Below are 9,412 nucleotides of genomic sequence, written 5' to 3' on the forward strand. Positions count from 1 at the left end.
ATTGTGAACCTGTACCTCATGAGGAGAAAACTTTGTCCACTAGGGTATAAAGTTCGTGTGCTTTCTCTTGCCAATAGCCGTACAGACTCCACCCGTTTCCGAGTTCACTTAGATCAGCACCTTTACAATCCACTCCCCCTCCAGTGATGTCGTGGTTCATCACGTTTGCAGTACAGTTAGATTGTTTGCCACCTCCTGCATTCCATCCCGAAATCTCCAAACCTCCAAAATGATTCCTTAAAAACTTGCATTGAAATGAACTCCCTGTGTGGTGAGTTCCGTGGTGCTAACACGTCCTGTGTCCACCAGTACAGCATCACACGGAGGAGTCTCACTCCCCACATCCGCTGAGCTTCGCTTATTAAACCTGCCTCCCTTCAGCTGACCCCCGGCAACTGACCTTTTTCCTGCCTCCATGGTTGTGGCTTTTCCAGACTATCGTATAGTCGGCAGCACACAGCACGGAGCCTTTCAGATTCGTGTCTTTTATTAGCAATATGGGTTTCAGGTTCTTCCCTGTCTTTTTGTGGCTTGATAACTCATTTCTTTTTAGCGCTGAATAACATTTAATTGTAAGGATTTGCCACAGTTTGTTTATCCATTCACCAGCTGAAGGGTATTTTGGTTGTTGCCAGTTTTTGGTGATTATCAATAAAGCTGCTATAATCATTCATGTGTAGATTTTTGTGTGTTTTCAAATCAGTTGGTTAAATACCTGGGAGTATGATTGCTAGATACTGTGGCAAGACTATGTTTAGCTGTTTTAAGAAACTGCCAAATCATCTTCCAAAGTGGCTGCATCATTTTGCTTTCCTAGTAGCAATGAATAAGAGTTTCCGCATCCTTTTCAGCATTTGATATTGTCGGGTTTTTGGATTTTAGCCATTCTTATAGGTGTGTAGTGGTATATCATTGTTGTTTTAATATGCAATTTTCTAGCAGCAAATTATGTGGTCGATCTTTTCATACGCTTATTTTCCATCTGTGTATCTTTGGTGAGGTGTTTAACATCTTAATTTTAACTGAGTCAAAATTTTCAACATTTTCTTTTATGATGCACATTCTTTTTAAGGAAATTCCTGGCTACTCTGAGGTCAGAATAATATTCATCCATAATCCATGGAAATATTTTGAAGGATTTCCTTCCTTTTTTTACTTTCTTCTATTTTTCTATAGTTTTATTGAGGCGAAATTCACATTACATAAAATGAACCATTTGAAGTACACAATTCAGAGGTATTTAGTATATTCACAGTGTTGTGCAATTGTCATTTCTATCCGGTTTTAGGACATTTCATCATCCTGAAAGAAAACCCTGTACCCATTAAGCAGTTACTCCCCCGTCTTCCTTTCTCCCTCCCCAGCACCTGGCAACCACCAGTTTGCTCTCTGTGGATTTACCTATCCTAGATATATCATATAAATGGAATTATACAATATGTAGCATACTGTGTCTGACTTCTTTCATTTGGCATAATGTTTTCAAGGTTCATCTACCTTATAGCATATATCTGTCCTTCATTCCTTTCTATGACTGAATAGTATTCTATTGTATGGATAGGCCACATTTTATTTCTCCATTTATCTGTTGATAGACACTAGCCTTGTTTCTGCCTTTTGGCTACTGTGAATGGTGCTGCTGTGCGCATTCATGCACAAGTATTTGTGTGCCACTTCTCAGTCCTCTCGCATATCTACCTAGGAGTGGAATTGTTGGGTCATGTGGTAAGCCTCTGTTTAACTTTTTGAGGAACTGTTAAACTGTTTTCCACAGAGGCTGCACCATTTTACATTCCTACCAGCAATGTACAGGGTTCCAATGTCTCCATATTCTCACCAATACTTGTTATTTCCCATTTTTAGAAAAGTTATAGCCAACCTAGTGGGTATGAAGTGATATCTCACTGTGGTTTTGATTTGCTTTTCCCTAATGACTGACATGGAACATCTTTTCCTGTGCTTGTCGGCCATTTGTATATCTTCTTTGAAGAAGTGTCTCTTTAGATCCTTTGCCCATTTTTAAATTGGATTGTTTGTCTTTTAGTTGTCGAGTTGTAAGAGTTCTTTGTATGTTCTGGATACTAGACCCTTACCAGGTATGTGATTTTCAAGTACTTTATCCCATTTTGTGAGTTATCTTTTCAATTTCTTGATAGTGTTCTTCAATGCACAGAAATTTTTAATTTTTATGAACTCCAATTCATCTATTTTTTTCTTTGTTTTTGTTGCTGTTGCTTTTGGTGTTGTGTCTAAGAATCCTTTGGCAAATCCAAGGTCATGAAGATTTACTCCTATGTTTTCTTTTAAGAGTTTTATAGTTTTAACTCTCAAATTTATATCATTGACCCATTTTGAGTTAGTGCTTGTGTATGGTGTGAGGTAGGGGTCCAACACCATTCTTCTGCAGGTGAGCATCTAGTGGTTCCAGCACCATCTGTTGAAGAGACTGATCTTTCCCCATTGAATGGACTTTGGCACCCTTGTGGGAAATCAATTGGCCGCAGATGTATGGATTTATTTATTAACTCTCAATTCTATTCCATCGATCTGTATGTCTATCCTTATGCCAGTACCACACTGTTTTGATTACTATAGGCTTGTAGCAAGTTTTCAAATCAGGAGGTGTGAATCCTACAACCCTTTTCTTTCTCTAGATTGTTTTCACTATTCTGGGCCCATCACTATTGCATATTAATTTAAGGATCAGCTTTTCCGATTTTGCAAAAATGGCCATTGGAATTGTGATAGGGATTGCATTGAGTCTGTGAATCACTTTGGGTAATATCGCCATGTTAACAATATTAAGTTGTCTAATCCATGAACACAGGATATCTTTCCATTTATTTAGGTCTTGATTAATTTTTTTCCATAATGTTTTGTAGTTTTCAGGGTACAAGTGTTTTCCCTCTTTGGTTAAATTTATTCCTAGATATTTTATTCTTTTTGATGCTATTGTAAATGGAATTGTTTTCTTAATTTTTGTCTAGAATTGTTTGTTGCTAGCATATTCAGAAACACAATTGGTTCTGTGTGTTGATCTTGCTCTCTGAAACTTTGCTGAATTCATTTATTAGTTCTAGTAATTTTTTTCGTATGGGTCCTTTGGGATTTTGTATATAAAGGATCGTGCCATCTGGGAATAAAGATAATTTTATTTCTTCCTTTCTAATTTGGATGCCTTTATTTTTTTTCCTGCATAATTGCTCTGGCCAGAACTTACAGTACATGTTGAACAGCAGTGTGAAAGCTGGCATTCTCATCCTGCTGCTGTTCTTAGCAGGAAGGCTTTCAGTCTTTTACCATCTGGGATGATGCTAAATGTGGGTTTTCATAAATGCTCTTTATCATGTTGAAGAAGTTTCTTTCTATATCTAGTTTCCTGAGTGTTTTTATCATGAAAGGATGTTGAATTTTGTCAAATGGTTTTCCTATGTTAATTGAGTTGTTTCCTCCCCTTCATTCTATTAATGTTGTGTATTAGATTGATTTTTGTATTTTGAATAACCCTTGCATTCCCGGGATAAATCCAACTGGCCATGGTATATAATTCTTTTAATATATCATTAGATTCAGTTTTCTAGTATTTTGTTGAGGATTTTTGCATCTATATTTGTAGATATAGGTCTGTAGTTTTCTTTTCTCGCTGTGTTTTTGTCTGGGCTTCTTATCAGGTAATGCTGACCTCATAGAACGCATTATGAAATGTTCTACTCATTCTATTTTCTGCAAGATTTTGAGAAGGATTGATACCGATTTTTCTTTAATCATTTGTCAGAATTTGTTAGTGAAGCTATCTGGTCCTGGGCTTTTCTCTGTTGGGAGGTTTGCGATTACTGATTCAATTTCTTTTTCTCAGAGGTCTGTTCAGATTTTCTATTTCTTCTTGAGTCAATTTTGGCATTTGTGCGTCTAGGAGTTTGTGCATCTCATCTATATAATCTAATTTGTTGGCATAGCATTGTTCACAGTATTCTCTTATAATCTTTTTATTTCTGTAAGATCAATAGTAATATCCTCGTTTTCATTTCTGATTCCATTATTTGTATCTCTCCTTTTTCTTGGCCAGTCTACCTAAAGGTTTGTCAATTTTGTTGATCTTTTTGAAGAACCAACTTTTGGTTTTGTTGATTCCCTCTACCGTTTCTTGGTTCCCTATTTAATTTGTCTCTGCTCTAATTGTATTATTCTTCCCTTCTACTGGCTTTGAGTTCAGTTTGCTCTTCTTTTTCTAGTTTCTTAAGGTGTTTTTATTTTATTGGCTTGAGATTTTTCTTCTTTTAAAAATGTAGGCATTTACGCTTATATATTTCCCTTAATGCACACTGCTTTTCCTGCACTCCATAAGTTGGTATGTTGTATTTTCATTTTCTAAGGCTTCCATCTTTCATAAAAAAATTTATATCTGGAGTTTGTTATTGTGCATGGTTTGAGTTAAGCATCCGTTTCACATCAATTCTCCGTTATTTGAACGGTGCTTTCCTTTCCCAGGTAGCTGCTCTGCCGCCTCTGTTCTCTAAATAGTCAGCTCTGTTTCCCAAAGTTCTGATTTAGAGATAGTGCTCATGAATGAGCACTTGAGTGCGAACTCCTTTTACATAGACGCACGTCTTTAGTCACTAATTCTAATCAGCTTTGATCTTTAGTTTTTCACTTCTTGAAAAACTTGTGGTTTTCCCAAACTGAGGTTTCTTGGTGATAAGTTTCTGACATCTTCTCCACCAGTCCGAGCCCTGCTGATCCCACAGTTTGTCTTTAATATACCACTGTTCGCAAAGACGGTGGGCCTCCTCCTGCTGGCTGCAGGGCACTCCCCATCCTGCTCCCTCTGTCCTTTCCTACTTTATCCCTGCCTGGACGTCTCAGGGAAGGGGCTGGGCTCGGGGAGGGGAGGCCCAGGACCATCCAGCCTGGAAGAAGCCAGGCGCTGTGCTCCCAGCCGTTGCTGTTGCTCTTTCAGCTGTGCAGCGTCCCGAGGGAGACACCTTGCTACAGGCAGCTGGAGGCTACAGGATGCCCTTCAACTCTCTGAGGTTCTCAGGTAAGGGGTCAGCAAGGAAGCTGGGCTGGGCCAGAGGGTAGTTCTGCCAGGACTGGACTCCCAAACTGAGGAGAAAGCTGGGTGTGGGGCAACCACGTCCCTGGGGTCCCAGGGGTCTCAGGTGAGAGTCAGGGCACCAGAGTCTAGGTGTGCCCTGGGGCGAGATGGAACTAGGCAGGTGGCCCTGGGCCTGGCCCAGCCCTGAGCCTGCCATCAGCGGGGAGGCCCTGAAGGCAGGCCTGGGAGGCACTCGGTCAGGGCTGGTGGTCAGAGCCACCAGCACCGAGGACAGCGTCTCCCTGCTGGGGTCCTGGGTCACCAGGAGGGGGCCAGTTCAGGCGTGAACCAATTCGTCAAGATGTGCACATTGCGCTCGCCCTCACACACAGATACGCACACATCTGATCCCGGACTCACAAGGACACTGACACAGACACACACGGACGCGGAAACACAGTTGCACACACAGAGATAACATCTTTATAGCCAGCGACACGCTGGACCCAGATGCAGCTACAGATGGACAATCTCACACGCAGACGGGTCCAATTCACTGCAAGTCACTGCACTTAAAATGAATTTCCTGAACCACACGCGTACACAAACACGCCTCTGATGATATTTGCCTAAACTAGATGAATACCAACTACTTTAGTGATCAATTTACCCAGTGACTAAGAATCTAAAATACACATTTTAGAATGATAGTGGCACAAGTTATGGTCTGGTTTCAGCACACTTTGAGTTTGAAAAATCACATTGTGTTTTCCTCCTATTTTGCCTACTTTAGGGAGTTTTGAGGGATTTAGTCCATTTACAAAGGGCAAGTTCTGCCTAAAGTTTACGCATCCGGCAAATGTGTTCCAAAGAAACCTGTCATGGTGGCTAGGCACCGATAGTATTTCTGGCATCTTTTTAACAGGCATTTCCCAGTTTTATCCACCCTTGAGTATTTCAGGGATTTGGGTCCTCTGGTTTGATCTCTGCACTTTAGTGACCGGCTGTGTGTTCCCGGTGCATCAAGAGAACCCGTCAGCACTCTCCCTTCAGGGTCTCCCCTTCCCGCTGCGCCTGGCTGTGCCTTTCAGATGCTCACCCCGGGCTCACTGGGCACCACAGCGCTTGCTCCTTTCAGAGAAGGATTGCAGATTTGATGGTGAGAACAAGAGGGTGTGATGGAGATGACAGAACATGGTTTTCATCAGTCAGCTTTCTCAAGATGTCAAAATTGGAAAGGAATACTGTGCTGCAGAAACTTTCAGAGGGCAAATGGTGATATCATTATGTTTGACCCAGAAATTCCACGTCTCACGCTGCTTCACAAGGAGACACGTACAAACATCTTCGCAACACCTGTTTGTAATCAGACAGATTGGAGGCAGCCTGAACACCGGCCAATGGGATCCAAGTGGAGAGGCGCTGGCCTTGGTGGGGCCGATGCGTGCAGAGAAAGTCGGCATGTAGGACCTGGAAGCGCATTCCTAGGGTGCCAAGGAAAGAGACAGGCATGTCCTAGGATACTGTGAGCACGTTGGTGTTAAAACTAAACACATCTACAGAAAACTTTGGAAAAGGTTTGCACCAAACTGTTCTAAGGGGGCGACCTCTGAGTGGGTCGTAGGACTTCCACTCTTCATATACTTCTGTATGGTTAAATTTTCCCACAGAGAGTGTATATTTATGCGTTACTTAAAAAATAAACCAAACACTCATGACGTAATATGGAATCATGAAACACCAAGTATGACACAGAAGTGTTTTTTGCATGACTGCTTAAAAGTAGATCATTTCATCACAGCTGTCAGTCATAATGAAAGCATTGCTCCATTTTGTCTCCAACTGTTCCTTAAAGCACATTCAGACAGGAAAGCTATTTCCAAGTTGTTGACTTTTCTGACAGCTCTCAGACAGCATAAGTCCACTGTCACTTCTAGCCATGGAACACAGACTGCCCCTGGAATCAGGGTGTCTGGACAAGACACTCCCCAGACGCCCCCTCCACTGGCTCCGCCCCTGGAATCAGGGTGTCTGGACAGGATGCTCCCCAGACGCCTCCTCCACTGGCTCTGCCGCATCTGTCTGTGGTCAGCAGAAGATGTCCACGTCACAATCCCCAGAACCTGTGAAGATGTCACATTGCATGGAAAAGGGGAACTGAAGTTGCAGATGGCATTAAGGCTGCCAAAACAGGGAGGTCATCTGGATCATCTGAGTGGGTCCAACATCGTCACAGAGGTGGGAGAAGGAGGAGGAGGGACAGTCAGAGGAGGTGTGTCTGAGATGTGGGGTCAGGGATATACTGCATGGCTGGCTGTGGAAAAGGAGGACAGGGCCACCAGCTGATGGATGCAGGCACCTCTAGAAACTGGAAGAGGCAAGAAAATGGATTCTCCCCTGGAGCCTCGGAAGGAACCAGCCCCCCCTGCCCCACACACACCTGGGTCTAGTGCAGGGAGAAGGGTATGGAGCTTCTAACCTGCACGTAGTGTGATAAATGTGTGCTGTTCTAGGCCACTGAGTGTGTGGTGATTGGCTCCTGCAGCCACAGGAAACTCACACTGTCTGATGTCTTCCCCAACAGGGAGCTGCTCTGGGCCCCTTGGAGGGAGGGGAGGGATGGGGGAAGGGGGGCCCTTGGAGGGAGGGGGAAGGATTGGGGAGGGGCGCCCTGGGAACTGCTCTAGGGCCCTTGGATGGAAGGGAGGGTTGGGGTAAGGGGGGCCCCTTGGAGGGAGGGGGAAGGATGGCGGAGGGGGGCCCTGGGAGCTGTTCTGGGCCTCTTGGAGGGAGGGGGCCCTGGGAGCTAGATTTGCACAACTGGGGCCTGGCAGGGGGACGTGACCCTCCTGGGCCGTTTCCTGGTCTTCCCGGGCTCTGTTGTGGACCCCTTCCTGCAGCCCTGCGATGCCATGAAGTGCATCCACCCACAGCCACTGTCCTCCCAGGTGGTCCTGGCGCCCCAGTGGCTAGATCTGGCCCAGAGGAGCTACCGCCTCCCTTTCCTGGTGAACTCCAGGGCACTGCAGATCCTTGGGCAGCCGCGCCTCTTTCCCTGTCAGCCACCCTGAGGCCGCTCAGGGACCCAGGAGTAGGCACGGCCCTCCTTGCGCCCCAACTCCGGGGCTCCCACCGAAGAAGCCGCTCTTGTCTTGAAGGAAGCTTGTCACAGAGCTCCTCCCTCTCCAGAGGAATGTCTGCACAAATCCTCCCCTCGGGGCTCTTTCTCAGCCCTAACCAAGGCCACAGCCGGGCTAGAGGCCCAGACTCACAGACTTGGTTCTCGGACACCATTTAGAAACTGCATTTCTTCTGGTGCCTCATTTTGGTGCCATCTCAGTGTCTCAGATGGAATGGAGTTAGGACAAGTCCCATTTTAACACCATGTGGATGTTTTCACTCTGCTTTTTAAAAAACATTGCTGCAAGGCATTTACTTCTACGATTACAGGTCACAAGAACAGAAACCGCTTTACTCGTGAGCCCCCAGCATCCCACCGCACATCATCACATTCATTCCGGGCAGGGGGAGTCGGGAGAGACCATCAACCCCAACATGGAGAAAGAGGGAGTCTGAGAGGGGATGGCCTGCTCAGGCCGGTGGCTGGTCAGCAGCCCACAGGGAGCCAGGCCTGCAGAGGAGCTGGGTGGTACCCAGCTCACCATCCTGCTCCTCCTTTCCGGGGCCGAGCCCCCTGGGCCTCATCACCTCTTGGGTGGTCTTGTCAGTGGGAAATTATGGATTTGACCTGCCCTTCATTATCATATGGAAATTATCAGGAGTGTGGAAAACACTTTTGGTTCACATACATATGTAGGAGCATTAGTTACAGTAGGACGAGCTGGAGATCCAACCGTCCAATGTGGAGAGGCTGAGGGAAGTCACTCAGAGAGCCTGCGAACTCGGTGAACGCCGGGTGTGTGGCACTAAATAGCGTAGATCTTGTGTGAAGAGCTCTTGTCACACAAAAGGAGGGGACTGTTGTGGTGATGGTGAAGTTTGTGGTGACCGTTTCATGAGTGTTTACTTACTTTCAAGCTCATCAAGGTGTGTGCATTAAATGTGTACACTTTTTTGTGTGTTGGCCAATCTCAATTAAGAATAAAAAGAAACAAGAGCTTAGAAGTGCGTCCGTGGCATGAGCCCTGAAGGTCGACACGAATGGAGGACGTGACACACCACATCTCCACACTGAGCTGTGCTTTCAAAAACTTTCCTTCTATTTGTATATCTTCCAGATTCCTAGAGAGTTATATTTGGGAAAACAGGGTTTGAAGCACACAGAAAGCAGCCCTGTGTTTTCACAGACAAGCCCTGCGGCGGGTGCTAATTGACGAGGCCATGCTCCTGCCTCAGGGGAACTCCTGCACCAACTTT

This window comes from Equus quagga, chromosome 2, assembly GCF_021613505.1.
Source record: "Equus quagga isolate Etosha38 chromosome 2, UCLA_HA_Equagga_1.0, whole genome shotgun sequence".
Classification (NCBI taxonomy): domain Eukaryota; kingdom Metazoa; phylum Chordata; class Mammalia; order Perissodactyla; family Equidae; genus Equus; species Equus quagga.